Source organism: Excalfactoria chinensis, chromosome 16, assembly GCF_039878825.1.
Source record: "Excalfactoria chinensis isolate bCotChi1 chromosome 16, bCotChi1.hap2, whole genome shotgun sequence".
NCBI lineage: Eukaryota > Metazoa > Chordata > Aves > Galliformes > Phasianidae > Excalfactoria > Excalfactoria chinensis.
This window is the reverse complement of record NC_092840.1, coordinates 7,756,736-7,774,712: the sequence shown is the minus strand read 5'-3', so window position 1 is coordinate 7,774,712 and position 17,977 is coordinate 7,756,736. Positions and strand designations below refer to the sequence as shown.

The 17,977-nt window shown below is 54.4% G+C and overlaps 1 protein-coding gene across 15 annotated transcripts in view; it reads left to right on the top strand.

Annotated features, from left to right (window-relative positions):
* Positions 1 to 2,925: 2,925 nt before the first annotated feature.
* NCOR2 (nuclear receptor corepressor 2) overlaps positions 2,926 to 17,977 on the top strand; it is a 157,674-nt gene continuing 142,622 nt past the window's right edge. For 13 of the 15 annotated variants that reach the window (XM_072351408.1, XM_072351410.1, XM_072351411.1 and 10 more), the window contains exon 1: positions 2,926 to 3,065. The gene's annotated coding sequence lies outside the window, so the exon portion shown is untranslated. Of the gene's footprint in view, positions 3,066 to 3,460; positions 3,556 to 17,977 lie in introns of those variants that run through there. The other 2 variants (XM_072351395.1, XM_072351394.1) reach the window with 2 other exon arrangements.

The window sequence follows — 17,977 nt, the reverse complement described above, 5'->3', positions numbered from 1 at the left end:
CAAACCTGGCTGCAGTTTGGCACCCAACTGATGGCTTAATTAATGAGCTGTGTTAATTACGGGCTCAGAACCCTTACAGCAGAGAGGTGGTACAGCGCAGGGCATACAGTTCTGCCACCACTGCCTTTCCCATGCAGATTTCTGCTTGCTGAAGTCGGCTCTTCTGTTAAATATAGCTGATGAGCTGTTCCTGAATTGCACCTAATTACGGCTCCTCTTCAGTGCTTCCTGCCAGCTCGCAGCACCAGGAGAGGGGAGACTCGAGCTCCTCCACTATCCCACACCTTGTGCTCGGAAGGAAGGAGAGGAGAAGTGGTATTCTCTGAGAAGGGAGGGGGGAAAATAACCCTGCTGAAGCTCCTGCCGAGCTCTCTGCCCGTGGAGATGTCAGAAGTCAGGTGCACAGCATGGAGCAGGGCTGCAATGGTCACCGTGCGGAGCATCTGCAGCTCCGCAATGGTTCTGCCTCATTTTCACAGCTCATCCATGGGCCTGTGGTGAAGCTGTTTTGCACCTCCATCCCAAAGCAGGGCTCTGGCTGGAGCTGAAGTGTGTTTTTCCCAGCTGTGGTACTGTGGGCCGCTGCCCTGTGTGTGTGTGTATTGGGCACTGCCTGCCTGGCTTGGCTCGGACAGCAGAGTTCTTCCCTGGAGGAGGAAGGGGAAAGCCAGTATGACTGCAAATATGCAGATCTGCTCTCTGGTTAGAAGTGGCCAGGCTACCAGTTTCAGTCTCAGGCGCTTGGCTTTGCTGTGGGAAGCCCTCATCATTTTCTGCTCTTTTACTCATAGCCAAAAATATGATGAAACCAGAACTGAATGTGTGCTTTTCTTTTTTTCTTTTCTTTTTTTTTTCCTATTTCATTACAGTAAGCATCATAAATTATTCAGCCATGAGACTCAACCACATTTCTTACTCCAAAGCAGCTTCTTTTTGTCTCCAGACACCAGACCTGGGGCAGGGCAGGGCCCTGCTGGTGGCCTGGAGGTGGCTTGTGTGTCTCCAGCCCCTGCCTGGTGCAGGGGTGGCACTGCCAGCCGTACCCACTGTCCCTGCAGTGCTGGGGCCATATCCCAGGGTAAGGTGGGGGACAGACCCAGCACTGGGGTCACCAATGTGGTTCCAGCTCCTCCAGCACCACGTGTCCTAGGACAATGTCAGCCTAATCAGCGCTCTCCTCGTTAGCAGGGCCCTATAATTAGAAGCAGCAGCCAGCCATCTGCTTTTATCTCATCACATCGCACAGTGCATCCCTGCTGCCCTTTATGACCGACCATCACTTTAGATCAACATTTCCGCTCCGAACCCCCCCAGTCATGTTTTATCCCACGTTTGTTATTGCTAATGACTGACACCAGTGATGCTCTGGCACGAAGGGCAGCAAGCAGTGCTGAAAGTGATCCTGTGTCTGACATCCTACCGCCTGCTTTCCCCTGTTCCTACTTCTTGTCCCTAAGACGTGACGTCTTTGGGGTCCCAGCATTGTCGGGGGTCTTCCTGGAATAGGGGAGCATGGAGGAAATGGAGCTGCACTCCCACCTTCTGAGGTTTCTTGACTTGTAAAATGCTTTCTCATGTTTCTCCTGACATCCCACCCTGCTGAGGACTGCACTGTGTGCCATCGGCCAGTGCTGGTGGCCAGGGACAGGCAGGGGTGGGGGACACAGGGCTCCGTGATGGAGCTTTGGTGGTGGCACCCAGAGAAAAGCATAAGGCATATAAATGGATTAACAGCCACGGTTTATTAGCGCTCCTTAATTCACTTCACGGGGCTGAGGGAAAAGTTATTAGCAGATGTATGGCCAGTAATAAGCTAATTATAACCCTGTCAGATCAGAGATTTGGAGAGGTGGGGAGTTTTGCATGCGAGATAACCACAATTGGGCACCAAAGCTTAGGAATTGATATTGATGTCACCGTGCAGAGGTGATCCCCTGCTGTGGGCCCTCGCTGTGCAGGCTGCCCCCAGCTGCTCACCCTCCTACCCACCCCCCAAGGCCCTCTGGACCCCACCGTGCCCACCTGCTCGCTGTCCCCACCCAGCACTTAACGCAGTGTCAGCATCCACCCGAGCAGTGCAGCCCCCAGGTGGGACACGTGGGGTTTATTTGGGGTCTGTGGGTCCCCCCTCGGTGTGCTTTCCACACACAGCGCTCCCCGCGGGCCGACGCTCCGATGAAGGCAATTACGGGCTGACTTTGCTTCCAGGCCGCGATTCGCAGCACATTTAATTACTTTCCCCGCAGCTTTCCATGGGAGGGCGGTTTCAGGGCGCGGGCGGCGCTGCTTTGCATCTCGCTTTTCCTGGAGGAGTTCAGCTGAACTCGAGCGAGAAAATTCTGCATTGGTGGAGGAGCGGTTCCACCCATCGGGTTACCACGCGGTGCGGCCCGGGTGTGCGGGAACGGCCGGCACCGGGACAGCCCCGCTGGGGCACCGCGGTACGGCTGTGCCGCCGCTCAAAGTCCGCAGTGCCGCTGCGGTACCGACGTGCTGCCTTCGGCTCTGCGGCCCTCCGGATCATAGCAATAAGGGCAGGACACCCATCTGTAGGGCACGCGGGAGCCTTCAACCTTGAATTTGAATAGGTTTGCTTACGGCATTGCCCCTGAGAGCCCTGCAACCGACACCTTTGGCTGCAGGAAACGAACGCCTGACAGCCCGAGCGCGAAAACTCCCTGAGAGAAACGAGGCGGATCGGGGGCTCCGCGCTGACATCCCCCCCCACCCCGTGGGCACAGCCCGGCGGGAGGGACGCGGCCCCTTTAAGGCGCGCGGGCGGCACATCCCCGCCCCGCCCCGCCCGGCCCGGCCGTGAGGAGCGGCGCCCGCCCCCCCCCCCCGCCTCCCGCCGGGTTCGGGCAGGGCCGGGTCAGCGCGGCGCGGCGGCAGCCTCGGCTCGGAGAGCGGCCCCATGGCTCCGGATTTATAACCGCGGCGCGGATGGAGGGGCCGAGCCCCTGCGGCTACCGCTGCCCGGTCGGGCGCTGAGGCGGCCCCGCGACGGGAGGAGGAGCAGCGCGGCGGTGGCGGCCATGGGGGGCGGCGGTCGGCGGAAGGCGTAGGTAGGGATGGATGGAGGGATGGATGGAGGGATGGATGGAGGGAGGGCTCCGCGCGGGAGGCGGGGGGGCCGCGGTTACGTAAAGCGGAGCGGGGCCCGTCCGTCCCGCAGCGCTCGGAGCGCCCCCGGGGCCGCCGCGCCACGCGGGGCTGTGGGCCGCAACTCCCGCTCGGCGCCGCGTCCCTGGCGGGAGCTCCGGCTGCGGGCCGGGCCTGGGGCCGCGCTCCGCCTCCGTGTGGATCCGCGGACGCGCGGCAACAAGTGTCCGCCGCTCCCCGCCCCTCCGCGGCTGTGCGCCGTGCCGTACTGTGCCGTGCCGTGCTGTGCTGTGCCGTGTCCCGCACGCCCGCGGGGCGCTGAGCCGGGCCCTGCGCTCCGAAGCTGCGTGTCGGGGCGGCCCGGAGCCCCGTGTTCTCTGGCTCGGGCCGTTTCCTCCGCCGCTGTCTGCGGTTCGGGCTCCTCGCGCAGCGCGTGGATCCTGGCGAAGAGAAGTGCGTGGAGCGCTCGGAAACGTCGCGGTGGTGCTGAGAACGGGACCGCGGGCCGGCGGTGGGGAGGGGGCGTCCCTCGGGCTGGGACGGCGGGCCGGGCGCTTCCGTTTGGTCCGAAGGCGGGCGGCTGCACGGAGAGGCTGTCCCGGAGCTCCGGGCTGCGCTGCTGACTCACCCCGGGGCAGCGCTGGGCTGCGCCTCGTGCTGGGAGCCGAGCCCGGCCGCCATGGCGGGGCAGGGGGGAGGCAGTGCGTGCGGTGGGGATCTGTAATGTCAGCGTTAGATGGGACTGAGTTTCTGTATGATAACTCCCGCAATAACGCGTTCGGTGTATTGAAAGTGCTCCAGCTCTGGTTTGTTGTTGCCAAAAGGGAAGGGGAAAAAAAAAAAAAGTCGAAGCTATTTTTGGTGTGAGAGAGGAGATGGGGCATGCATGCGTCTGGGGCAGGAAAACAGTGGTACTTTGTTCTTCGGGCTGTCTGTGGGTGGTGGTTTCTGTTTGCAGCTGCCTGCTGCCGGGTTGCACGGCATACCTGCCTCTGCCAGAACGCTGTGCTGGAATGCCACCTCCGGCGCTGTGTTGGGCAGGGGCGGTGTTGTGCCCTCACCCCCCAGCGCGTGTTTCAACCCCCATCAAGATCTGGACCGAAACCGTCAGCTTGCTCCCTGTAACCCACTGAGCACGGCTGCTTGGCAGTGCCTCCTGTTTGCCAACGGCTGCTGTTGGATCACACCCAAGTTGCCTGGTGTGGGAGTTGTGCCCAGCCCCGCAGTTCATCCCGTGCCAGTTCCAAAGTGGGTTTGGTTCAGCTGCATTCAGCTCCTGAAGTTGTGAGCTGCAAGCTGGGAAGGTGGTGGTTGTGCTGTGATTGCTGTGTGTGCAGCTGTGCTGATAGCAGCGAGTGGTGTTGGTGGAGCTGCACTGCTTGTCCCTACGGCGGCTCCAGCTGGGAGTGCTCCGAGGAGCTCTGTGATTTGTGCCATACCTGTGGGTTGTTTGTCCCCCTGACACCTCCTGCTGCTGGGTTGGCTGTTGCAGACCTGGGGTTGTCCCTGTGCTGACACATGTGCTGGGAGGGGCCTGCCCAGAGCTGGCTGTGGCTTGGTGCTGGCTGTCATCTTGCAGCTCTTGGGCAAGGAGGGGGGCTGTTTTCTCCCCAGGTTTGGGTGAGTGGGGAGGGGGGTGGGAGGGTTTGAATAGAGCCTTTCCCTTGACATGGTGCCTCATCTCCAAAAACACCCAAATCTCGAGGGCAGGGGGGTGACGTGAAGCGCAGTGTGTTGGAGTGCTGCAGCTGGGGGAGAGGAATCACTTCCCCACGAGTTCCTCAGAACCGCACAGTGCTGGTTCCCACTTGTGCTCGGTGCCCACCAGCAGCCTCCTGCAGTTGCAGGCCCTGAGCTGCATGCGGGTACGTGGCAATGGAGACCCCAAATCCAGGGCAGCGTGTGCGTGAAGGACTGCTGCTGTTGTGTGAGCTGCAGCTGGTTGTTATGGGAGACTTCAGCAGAAGTAGGATCAGTGCTGATGGAGCAGCGAGCACACGGGGCGGCACAGTGCTGGTAGCAGCACTCAGCAGAGCACCGAGTGAACGTTAATGAGTGTAAAGGATTGCAGCACTGTCTGCTCACAGAGAAGGGAACTTAACTCCAAATTAACTTTATGATCCGTGAAACTGAAGGTTATTTAAAAAAAATAATAATGTAAATGAAAATGCTGAAGTTTCCCAGCGTCGCTGAGCGCACGGCTTGTTGTTTAATGCCTCCCATTTCTTTTTTCCCGACTCTCAGTCTGTGCTTTTGGCTTGGGAACAAATTACAAGCAATATCAGCTTACACTTGGATTTGAAGCCACATTACTCTGAGTCAGCTGAAATATTTCCCCTTATCGCCGCTCCCATAATGTTTATTTTAGAGTGGATAGCATCGCTGTGTTTCTGCTGGCTGTGACACAGCCCAACACCTCGGAAAGAAGCAAACTCGAAGCTTGCCTCAGTTTCTGAATGAGATACGGCTTCGTTTTCCATGGGGAGCTTTATGCAGGGCTGTGTCCCAGAACCGCTCTCCGCATTGAAAGCCCACGAGGCGGCAGATGGATGAATTGCTGACAGATTTAAAATCGCATGACGAACATCAAGTGCTCGGTCTGGAGGCCAAGGCTGGAGGGAGGGAGGCTGCAGGGGGAGGCAGACGCAGAAGGGTTGAGTAAGTCGTTCTGGGCCGTGGTGCAGAGCCAAGCAGGTTGGGCTGCAGGGGAAGGGAAGGGCCCGTGCTCAGGGGAGGGCATGTGGTGAGGAGTGCGTTCTGTCCAGGCAGTGAGCAGTGCGTGTCCTGCAAGGAGGAGGAGGGGAGCTCTGGACCCAGGCTGTGCTGCACAGGGCTGAGGATAGGCTCGGCCCTGGGAGGAGGTGACGTGCTGGGGCCGTGGCCCATCTGCAGCATCACAGTGTGTATGGTGAGGGAGGAGAGCCGGCAGGATTTCCTCTCGGCAGCGCTGGCTCCTGGGTTAATAGCTAACCGGGCAGCCAGGTTTGTCCTTTCATTGTGGAAGGGAGTTGTTTACATAATAGCACTCGGGTAGCCTTTATTTAGCATTGTTTCTCTGCGTGACTCCGGCAGGCAGTGGCAGTGCCCAGAAGCGCCATTTCGGACCCAAATGGAAGTTAACCCTTACGCCTGCAGAATGCTCTGGGGTGCGCTGCCCTGTGTGTGTGGGGCCCGGTGCAGCTGGAGGAGCATTGAGTGGCATGTCTTCCTGCTGTGCACTTCTGGGGACCTTGGTGGTTTTTAAGTCCTGCTTCCTACAGGCTCCAGGCTGGTGCTCTGCAATCTGCATGCCTTTCCGTGGCTCCTGAAGCAAGGCAGCTAAGGTTTGTTCTGTGCGTGTTTGGGCAAAAGGATATTGTGATCGTTTGTTTTGCTGTGTCTTTACATTAAAGAAGGCAAAACGAAAGAAATGTGTCAGCCTGTGGGTGGAGGATGACAGCAGCATTCGGGCTGCTGGTGCAGATCATCCCATCTCCTGCCATCAGTCCCAAGGATGGGCTTTCCCGTGGGCCGTGTCCTCTTCAGAGTGCATTGCAGTGCTCGGGAGTGCTGTATGGGGGGCTGGGGAGGGCTTCTGTGTGTGATTTGTGGGCTGGAGGTTGGTGTGTGCTGCCCTCTCTACCAGCCCTGCTGGAGCAGCACATGTCAGGTCTGTGCTGCTGGTGCCGACGCTGCCTGCTCAAGCCTGCAACTTGCTGGAACAGAGGTCATTGTTAACACCTTCTTAAGCCGATTGTAACTGGCAGGGTGAGTTTGTGTAGGATCTGTGCTGGGTGACTGCAGCGTTCCCGCTCCACTGCTTGCAGTCCTAAAGCTTTGTCTAGTGACTCGTCAAGTCCTTGCCATCACCGTCATGTGTTTTCATGATCTCATGTGGTATGTAAATCCTGGGTGTGTAGCAGTGCTGGAGTTTACTATCACAGCTGTGTGCTCGGGAAATTTCTCTGGTTATTTGCTGGAGGTGTTTTTCCTGCATTGGGGCCTTAAATAACAGCATCCCCTCTTCTTTGGCACAAGGCTTCTTTCTGCTTGCAGGGGCTGACTTTCCTATTGGAAAGATCCCCTCGATTAAGCATTGTCCTTGTTTTGCTTTAGGTCCCATGCCCTACAGTTCCATTCGCGTCAGCTTTTCCAGCTCCATCTTGAAAGCAGCTATTCTGCTTCTTGCCTTTTGCTGCAGAATTTCAGGCTCATGCCAGAGTTTCAGCTTGGTTTCTAGGTCACCCATCTGCCCTTTCATTTCCCCTCGTGCTGGAGCTGGCCGCCTTGTTTTGATTTGGTGAGAGGCGAGGTGGTGTCCGCAGACACAAACAGGCAGGCAGTGGAATTTGTGTTCCCTGCAGCCTTGTTCCTGTTGTGTGCGTGAATAATAATTTCCAAATGCCGGACCAGCAGTGATTAAAAGCTGTCAAAGGAATAAAATGCAGCAAAGTCTGCATTATAGTCTGTGTGCCCAGTGTTCTGGGGAAACTCTCAGAACTGGCAGTGGAAAAATAACTCGCTTGGGGAGATGCTGAGGAGGTGGTGTGACCGTACCCAGGCTGGGCAGAGCTGGCTGTGTTGGGGCTCGGCTGTTGTGAGCTGCAGATGCTGTCACCCAGCATTTGTTGTTAGCTCTGAGCAGGTATTGGCCGTTGGATTTCCACTGATCATCCTCTGCCCTGCAGCTCCAGTGTTGGGGCCATGGAGCAGTTGTCAGATGCACTGAGCAGCTCACCGTGTCTTCATTTTTGGAGTAAGTGATCCTGCTGACAGCATGTAGAGGAGGTGTCAGCCAGCCCTGAGCTCTGCCTCCTTTATCCTTCATTTGCAGGTTTTCGTCTTCGCTTTGTTTTGACAGGGTAGCTGCTGGAAATTTATGTTGTGTTTGTGGAGTTTTGGTGTCTGTGACTCAGGGTGCCACGCTGAGAGATGTGGATGGTCCAGCACCCAGCCAGATGCCTGCAGCCTTCTCCAGGGCCATGTGCTGCTGGGCTGAAATGCTGCAGGATTTTAGGGTTTTCTCCATTGCTCTGAAATCAAGCAGAGAGATGGGAGCGCATACCTTAAGGCTTGTGTTTTTGTTGTAGCTCTCTCTGCGGGAAGCCAAGGTTTGCATCTTCTCTGCTGAGACCAGTGTTTGTGCAGTCTCTAATACTGCTGAGCACGTCCTGAATCTCTGCCAGCAGCAGGCAAAGGCTGAGGAATCATAGAACCTTTTGAACTGGAAGGGACCTTTAAAGGCCATCTGGTCCCACTGTGTGCAGTGCACAGGGATGTCCACAGCTCCATCAGGAGCCCTGTCCCCTGACTTTGGGTGTCTCCAGGGATGGGGTGCCCCCACCTTTCTGGGCACCCTGTGCCAGGACTCCACAGCAGTGCTCTCCTGGCCCCGGTTACCCACTGTGTGCAGGAGCACCCTGATCCTGGCGGGGCTGCTCAGGAGCAACATGCCTGTGCATGAAGCAGTGTTGGCTCGCCAGGCTTGGGACGTGCTTGGCCCAGGAATGTTGCTAACCTGGGGCCTGATGCTTTCCTCAGTCGCTTCAGTTTTTGCATAGATCCAATGAAGATGCCTGTGCTGCCTGGAGGACTGGATCACGGCCTGCCCCACGGAGCCTCTCAGCCCACAGAAGAAAGTTCCAAATAAATACAGCAGCTTTGCCTTGCAGCCTTGCCAACTCCATGCCGTGTGTACATTGGATAGGCAGAACAATTACTTACGGAGACAAACGGGTCCTCTGCGCTCCGTGCTCCATCACATGGGCTGTGATTAGCATAGCAGTGAGATCTGCATTAAGCTGCCAATTAAGGCATCTGCAAGAGGTGGAAAAAAAAAATGTAGCAGCTTAACATGAACCTGCTGAGAAAGGTGGCACTGAGTAGTACCTCGTGAGTCTGGGGCTGCCTCTCCAACAGGGCTGAGCTCTGGGGCCTTTTGCTGCCTGTAGCTGACTCCAGGCCATACTTGGGATGGCAGCCTGGGCTGCAGTGCTGGATGAAGGAGTTTTCTTCTAGAGAGGCTGTGTTGAATTGCAAATTGCCCATTCTCTCCCACTTCTCTTAAACTGGTATTGCGCTCTTCTGGGGGAAGTGGAAGTTGGTGTTGCTTGCGCTCAGTACATGGATAGACGTGTGCTGTGGAGGAGAGTTATGAGTGGCTGAAATGTTGATCATAACTGGGCAGTGTCACCAATGACACTCAAAGCATTTGCTTGTTTGGGAAGTGCTGTAGCTCAGTGGTCTTTCTGCAGACACTGGAGCAGCGTGCTGAGATGCAGTGCATGGGGAGGCAGACAGCTGTGTGCTCCTTCTGGGAGAGCACAGCATCTTTTTGTTTCTTCTCACATACACAGGGCTGGGGGCAGATCTCACACTCATTCTGTTTGTTGCTGTGAGTGCATTCTCTGGCTGTGCTGTGAAGCTGTTTGCTTCCCAGAGCTGTTCCAGTATGACGTGTGGCCGAGGAGTGCTCCCTATCCAGGGCATGGAGAGCTGTGTGAATCCTACTGCCTGGTGCTGTGCTCATGGTAACCAGCTTGCTTACATCAAACTCCACTAATTAACCTAATGAAGAGCAGCTTCCAGGCTGAGTCTCTCCCACTGGGTTTCAGGACAGGACTGATGCTGTCTGATCCACCAGTGCTGGCTGTGTCAGCCCACTGCTGCTTTTTGCAGCCACTGAGGCCTCCAGGCTGGGCAGAACTTTAGGTGGATTACTAAATGCTGTTAACCTCTTATCCTCAGAAATCACAAGATTTCCATTTTTAATTTTTTTTTATGCTGCCTCTGGCATGTTTGAACTTAGAGGATTTGCATACCCACGTCTCTTCAGCTTTAATTGTAAGGGCTGGGAACTTCCTTGCTCACAGTTTCAGCATTCTATGTTTGTTCCAGCAGAGCTGAAGTTACCCCCCAGCTGATGACCCCCCCCCCTACTATGTGCATCTGACCCTGCAAACAAATGTGCTGAGAGAGGAGCTTGTGAGCCCTGTGCTGGTCACTCATTGACCAGGACACTTGTTTGCCTTCATTTGAAGCTCTGCTCATCACTGTGAAGGTACTGGGGCTGCTGGCCCTGCGTGACGTGTGAGATAGCACAGGAGTGTTGGAGAACTGCAATCAGTTTGACTGGGGAGGAGATTGACTTTGATATCCCTGGGCTGACGTCTGTATGAGTACACTGGCCAAGCTCTATTTCAGTAAGTGGGTTCTTGTTAGGTTGTTTGCCTTGGAATGGGGCATAGAGCGTCCCAGGGCCATGAGCCTTCTGTCTGTAGGATGGAAGTCGATGCTGGGGAGGGCGAATTTCAGCATAGGAGCTGCTGGATGGAGATGAAGGGGCCAAGATGCCACCTGGATCTGGGGTCTCGTCATTCTGTTTTCCATCCGTATTTCCCTTAACCCCTCTGGGTGACCCCACATGCTCAGGAGATGCTGCAGAGCTCGATGCAGCCAAACTCATGCAGGAGAAGTGAAAAATCACTTATTTTCCTCGGGGAATCACATCTCATTTCAGATGCTGGCCATGTTTCCAGCTCGTGGTTTGGTGAATGGGAGCAAGCTGCCAGGGAGGGCTGAGAGGCATGTGGGGAAGCAAGGCCCTGCCTGTCTGTGGGCCTTGTGCAGTGAACTTGTTTGTCCCTCGGATGTTTGCTGTTGTGCCACTGGAGCTGAATTTTATTGGAAAAAATGTGGTTTGAATGGATATTTGAATTCACCCTCTCCGGCTCACACACGCTGGCCCTGGCAATTAGTGTGTTGCTCAGACGGCAGTGCTTTGGGGCAGCTCTCAAACCATTTTCCGCTGGTAGATAGCTTTCCCCCCCCCCTTCCCGGTCCCCCCGCCCCAAAACAAAAGGGCAGATGAAAGGGTTCATTAGGAATTATTCACTCAGCTCCACCGCCTGTCTGAGGTCTGGCTGCCTGCTTTCATCCCCCAGCTCGGGAGGGGTCAGGGGGCATCTCCCCGGGGAGAGTTTGCTGTTGACTGAATTGCACTCTGTCATTATCCTCCGGGATAACGAATGCAGTGGCCTCATTGGCACCGGCTTCAGAAAAAAGCGAGGTCATCTGCTCACGGCCTTGAGGTGAGGGGTGAGAGCTCCGGGGGGGGGATGCAGAAATGCCATCCCGTGGGGAACACATGGGATGGGGCTGGGTGGGAAGTGGGGGGCAGAGCAAGGGCCCAAGCCCTTCTGGTGGGGTGAGGCTACTCAGGTGTGCTCTTCTTTGCCTTGGTGGAAAATGTCGCGTGCTTGCAACCCGTTCTGAAACCTTTTAATGAGATTTAAAGCAGTTCTTTTTGGTTTTGTCTTCAAAGAGGCTTCCTGAAAGAAAAACCTAGAAATCCCCCTGAGCTAATTGCGATGTGATTTGAATTCAGCTGCTATCTTGGAAGAGCTCTTCCCGGCAGCTGATTTAAAAGGCACCTTTTTCACAGTATCGTGGGTTGTCAGCCAGCATCCGAGGGTCCTGAAAGTGCTGGTGGGGAGGGGAGTAATAAAAACTAAAATACAGAAGCCTGGAAAACTCTTGTTGGTGTCAAAAAGCAGTAAATGTGCGGATCTGGTTGTGAATTGATGGGATCGCTCCTTTGAATCTGGTCCTTCAGGTCCTTACTGGTGCAAGAAATCCTGCTCAGAAGGGTGCTTTTCTTTGGGCTGTGTCAAACTGTGCAGCGCATGACCAAGCAGCAGCTCGTAGCGTTTATGAACTAGGACAGAAGTGGATGCCTCTATTCAGGCAGACTCACATAAGCCTTTCATATTCTATCCTGGGCCCCAATTTGCCTATGTTATAAATAAGTCTGTGGCTGCATGCTTGTGTGTGTTTCTTTTTTAAGCTGAAGGCAACCCCTTAAGCTCTTTTCTGCAGGTCTGTTCAAGCTGGGGCATGGGGAATTCCTAAGAGGATTATCATGGTTTACTTGATACAGAACTTGAACTTGAGCAATGGCTTATCTTATCAGTGATAAAAGACATGGAAATGAAGTTTACGTAACTGAGGAGGCCTTGAACATGGCTTATTTTTTCCCTCCTGGAATGACAGACCTGCCAAGCTTCCTTCCAAGCTCCTGTTAGCAGTCACAGTGCTGTCTGGCACGTACTTCCCAGGTGCTGGGGGACCAGTGCAGGTTGTGCCTTATTTCTGTGCATTCACCCCAGTACAGCCTGACCCCAGTGCCGTGGCTCATGCTGTGGGGGCTCAGCCTCCTCTCCTCGTTAGATCTGGAAGGATGTGATCACCTGGGTGTCCGACTCCTGCCTCATCTGCAGTGTGTGGGAGGAGTTTAATTTTGGAGCTCTTGCTGTTGCAGATGGTGACAATGGCACTGGGCAGCACTGTGCTTCCCACGGCAGGACTCGGCAGCCTGAGGCTGGCAGGATGACAGCTCTTATTAGAGGTAACCTTCAGGAAATGCCACATGCAGCCCTTGCTGAGCTCCCTGGCTCTGGGTGCGTAGGATATTTACACCATGCTGCTAGAGCTTCCCTCCAGGCTCTCGGCCTGCAGCTGCCTCTGCTCTGCCACCTGCCCACATCCTTGTGCTCTGGTGCCCAGGGTGGGCCTGGTTCCTGCAGCAGCACCCGGCTGGGCTCTGCTCATCCTGTGCTGAGACCATCTCCTTCAGCCTCCCGGCCCTGGTGCATTCTCAGGTTAAGTTCTTTCTGTGTGGACATGGGGAGGTTTGTGCTTCCTTTTCTTTTGCTCTCCAGACGAGACAGTGGGTAAGGGCAGCTGCCTTTGTTCTTGCTTCTGCTGGTGTGAATAAACATGTCTTCTGAGCTGTTCCTCTGGTGTTTTTGCAGCAGCCAGATTTACTTAACAAAAGGAAAATATTGATCTTCCTTCACTGGATTTCGTAAAAGCTGACCTTGGTGGGAAGCTTGCAACCCACTGCTCTCACCCATGAGTCTCACCAGTGGTGAGCTCTCGGAGTGGCCCTGGAGCATCAGCTGGCTCAGGGTGCAGCCCACAGCTCCCCAGGACCTGGCTCTCCTGGCTGTGCTATGGGATAACTTTCCCCGCATTGAGCAATCAGCCTTTTTAGATCCATGTTGCTTTGTGTGCTGTGAATGAAGTTCAGGATCTGGAGTGCCACCTGGACTCTTGTTCTCATGTCTGGATGCATCAGCGTGCTCCCTTTGTAGATGAAGGAGGGCTGTGACTGTTTGCTTTATGAAGCGGCCTGCAAAGATGGGTTGCCAGGGGCAGCACCTGAGGCTTGTGGTGGAGCTGTGCGTATACTGCAGAGCTGCAAGCTTTCTGCCTGGGATATTGAATGAAGGCTGGTATCTGCGGGGCTTTTTTCACCTTGATTTCCAAATGCCTTCCAGGATGGTTGGAGGGACAAGGATTCTGCAGCCCAAGCTGTTTGGTCAGAGGTGTGGGTGCATTTTGTTCCTTGTTTGCACCGCTATGTTTGTAATTTTGTTGATGCAGAGACCTGCTGTCTCCAGCAGGGTGGAAAGTCCCTGTAGCATGCTGTGAACTCATTTGTCTGTTGTGGCTCTGTCTGTTCAGTTCCTCCTGAAGCCCCCAGCTGCCCTCAGGGCTGTTAGTGGCCTGGTGGCCCATAACTGGTCCTTGCACCCAGCACAGGGACTGCTGCATCATGGCTCTGCTGGAGGGCAGCCCAGCCAAGTGCTTGGAGCCAACGGTGCTGGAATGCCCAAGAAATCTGCTCTCTCTGCTGTCTCAGGGAATAATTTATGTGTCTCTTGACTCCAAGCTCATACCAGTCAATAACTTTCCTTGTTTTTTTATTTTCAGTAGCAGTTTGGTTAAACTCTTCCATTCTTCTGGTGCTGGGAGTCTTGGACTTGCACAGTACTGATCTCAGCTGTGCTTTTGCAGCAGAATTGATCCAGGCTTTTACATGGAGCTCACTGCCCCTCCCCAGGATTCCCAGCTCAGGTTTCTGCATGCAAGAAGCAGCCTCTCTGTGTCCTTCCAAAGGGTCTTGTGTCTGCACTGTGCTTTCTGCTCTCTGGGCTGGGGCTGGTAAAGCTTCTTCTCTGAGGCAGGTCTGGAAACGTGCTGCTGTGCCATTCCAGCACTAGAGGAGTTGATGGGAGTGAGTGGCAGTAGCAGGAGGCCAGTTCCTGCCAGCAGATGAGCAGCCCCTGCAGCCCAGTCATTGGGATATGGATATGTTAATTTATGCCTGCAATTTCTGGGCCCGTCTCTGAACGCTGAAGTGCTCGGCTGATCTTTGCTCCCTGTCAGACTCGGAGATGAAGCCTGAAATGTAGCAGTAACAGCTGTGCCCTTTGTGTTGGGTTATTATCCCTTCAGAATTTAATAACGTGACACCCCTTCTCACTGGATAGCTTGTCCTTCCTTCCAGGAACAGATCGATAACAGACCTTGTATCTGTGATTTGGATGTAATTGCAGGTGTCAGCTGATGTCTGGTGCCACGTCTCCAGCCGGTTCTGGAAGCACAGGGCTGGGGGCATTCAGGGTTTCTTTCCAGCCTCTACTCTCTATCCACAAGCTATGAGAGCATGGATTGTGTTAGATTGTGTTTCCCTGCTCCTTTCCCTTGTGCCTTGTGATCTGTGGGCTGTGTGGGAGGGAGAGGAGGAATGAGCAGGCGAGAGGGCTCTCCATTGCAAACAATTATTCCGCTGGAGTCTTTAGGGTAATTGAAGAGGGTAATTGCTGTACTTCCATGCTTGTAATCTACAGGTTGCCTGGGGAGGAAGGAGGAAATGATTCAAGTGTGTGTGTGTGCAGGTAGTGAGAAGGGGAGGGCTGCTGTGGGGCTGCTTGCTCCCTGCTTGCTCCCTGCCTGCTCTGCTGTCCTCATTGCTCAGGTTTCCATCTAATTGGTAATTAGGGGGATATAGAACAGTTGAGTTGGAGAGAGAGTGATTTGAGGACTGCTGTTCAAGGGAGTATTATGTTTTTAATAAGTGGAGTTAAGGATTTTGTGCACAAAAACACAGGAATATTGCAACTATAAAAAGTCTGCAGGGTCTAGAACTAAAGAAGTGTAAATATTTCCTAACAGTGAGGTTCTCCTGTGCAATCCCACACGGAAAGAGACGCCGTGTGATGGATGTCTGGCTCCATCCTGCTTGATCCCCAGGCACAGATTGCTGCTGTACCACCCAGCTGTCCCCTGGTATCACCACACAGGACAGCAGTGTTTGGTTACAGTGTGTGTAGCAGTGGGCTGTGTGATGACATTCCTGCCTTGCTCAGTGTGAGGCACATCTCTGTAGATGGAGTCAAGGCCAGGCCCTTCCTGTGCATGTCTAATGGCCCTGTCCCCAGAGAGGAGAGCTGCTGGGAAGTGCAGGCGTGTTTCATTAAGAGTCCTCCATGCCCATCTTCCTTGCTGGCAGCTGTGTGCCATGGTGGGCATGGCTTATTTTATGACACCTGCACTTAGAGTGCTGCTGGGGGGGTGAGATGAGCTCCTACAGCCCAGATAGGGGGATGTGGAAATGCAGCCATGGCCCACTGCTGCTCTGTGCTGCACCCCTTCCCCTTCTTGGTGTTTTTGTTATTTCCTCTATGTCTGTCCCCACTTAAATAGCGGAGGTGGAGGGGAGGGAGGGAGCGGAACTAGACAGATGGATATAATGGGGCTAAATCCTGCCCAGCTGTTTTCTCAGCAGCCATCTCCCTTACGATCCCGAGGAAATAAATGCTCCTCTGGAGGGTCCTGATGGTTAATGATGATGTGAAGAGTGCACACAAACATCCCCACAGATGCAGCCTGCCTGTGCTGTTCCGGCTGTGCGGAGAACCCTGGGAGCCCGCTTCTCCCGCAGCCGGTGCAGTGATAAATCATTTATAGCCCAGCAAATGCGATGTTCCTCCTCGCTCTGCACATCAGCAGCCCCAGCCCCTGTGTCTGCGGTCCTCTGAGGCCGTGCGGGCGCTGTGACAGCTGTGAGAGTCTGAAATGAAAGAACAGGGAGGGCTCCGGGTGTGCGGCTGTAGGAATGGCTCTGTATGGTTTTCTTGTTTGTCTCATAGCGGTCCCAGGGTAGTGAAAGGAGAACAGGGATGTGCTGTTCGTGGACTGACAAATCAAAATGATTGCTTGTTTTGTGAAGATCTGGTGCTTCCTTCCTCTTGTGCACGGACTGGTTGGTGTTTCAGCTCTAATCCCTGCGAGCCCCAGATGGGAGGGGTGCCCTTTGTGATGAGACACTGCCAGGCCCAGCCAACATGTGTGACAGAGGAGGGGTCACTGGGCTGGAATAATTCACTCTTGCTGTTCCAAGCAGAAATGCAACCCATATATCTCCTTCTTCTCTGTGACCAAAGTCATTTGGGTTTCTGGTTATGAGTGTCACGCAGTGAGGTACTGCAGGGAAAGGGAAAAACACACACATATGCACCTACACATGCTCTAGAAATATGTCAGAGTTGGGTTGCTGAGAAGTTCAGGCCCAAGCCTGACCTACTTTAACACTGCTACAGATTGCTGGGGAATGCCCTGTGGATCAGGTCAGCAGGTCCTATGGATGTGTGCTTTGGGCTAGAGGACGCAGTGGCTGAGTTGCTTATTTTCCCCTTTTGCACATGAAATGAGGGAAGATGCTATTCCTTATTGAAGCTCTCAAACCTTCCGGAGCTCAGCAAGGACCTGCATGACCTCAGCAAGAAGGAAATTAGGCAGGCAGTGTTTGATGTCAGTGTCCCTCGAAAGGGAGGACCTAGCAATTGCCAAGGAAAGGTTTTTTGGAGGAGAGGTGCACCACGCTTGTTTTTTCAGGAGGTTTTCTGAAAGCACAGGAGCTGGGATGGAAATAAAGCTCGCTGTGTTGAAGCAGTGGGAGTTCAGAGGTGGCCATGCCTTGGGTGACCCCAGGGCTTTACAGAGAGGCTTTTTCCTCCAGGACCCGGTAAGAGGAATGGGGTGCGAGGGATGTTCCACCCACTGCTGTGAATTGTTCTGCCAGACTTCAAAGAGATGTGGAAATACCTCATCTGTCGCTTTCAAAGGGAGGAATAAAATATTCTGATAGATTCTAAATGAAATTGCATCAGCAGTGCCTCTTCCACTGATGCCTTTGAGCTGTGCACTGATCTTTCTGATTGGGGTAATGCAGTGAGGAGGATACAGTATTCCCTCGAGGGGAGCAGCTTGTGAACATTACAGCTCAGTCAGCCTGAAAAGCTCCATTACAGGCAGATTGAGACCCGTCTTTGTGCACTGCGAGGCACAGCAGCAGGCTTTGTCTGCAGGACAGGTGCACGCTGGGCCCAATGCTACGTGGTCTCTCTGTACCCTGCGTGCATACGTTTCACCTGCCACCTCGGGGGCTGCCCAAAGGTATTGGGGCTGCTGGTGGCTGCTGGCTTTGCTCCCTTGTGTATTTTCATGCCCCAACCTATGAGTTTCTGTCCTGAGAGTGGGTTTGTGCTGTCACACAGTGGGTGCTGCACTTGGGAGGAGGTCCCAGGAGGTGCCATTGAGAGCTGCTGAAGATGAACAGAGATGAATCAGGTGGATAAACCATCAGGCTCATCCGGTGTGCTGTGAGTGTCTGCAAGGTTCCCTCTGTGATTCCCAAGCTCTGCAGTAGCTTGTGCTGATCTAGAGGGGATGTCACGTAGGAGTTTTTTGGAACAGCATAAATATGGAAAAGAGGATTTCCTGAAGACACAGTACAGCTTGTTCCTCGTGTCTCTCAGCCATGCTGGCACACTGGGGAAATGCAGCTTCTATTTCCTTTGCTGCACTCTTCACATCAGTTCCTGGAGGAGTTTCAGTGGGATTGCACTGCCCTTGTGTAGGTCAGCCCTTCCCGTTCCCTTTAGGCTGCATCTTAGGTGTGATTCAGATATTGTACTTCCTGACTGTCCTGGGGAGACCACTGGCTCCCTGTGCCTGGCAGCTTCCCAGCTGCGGTGAGCCCTGCTTA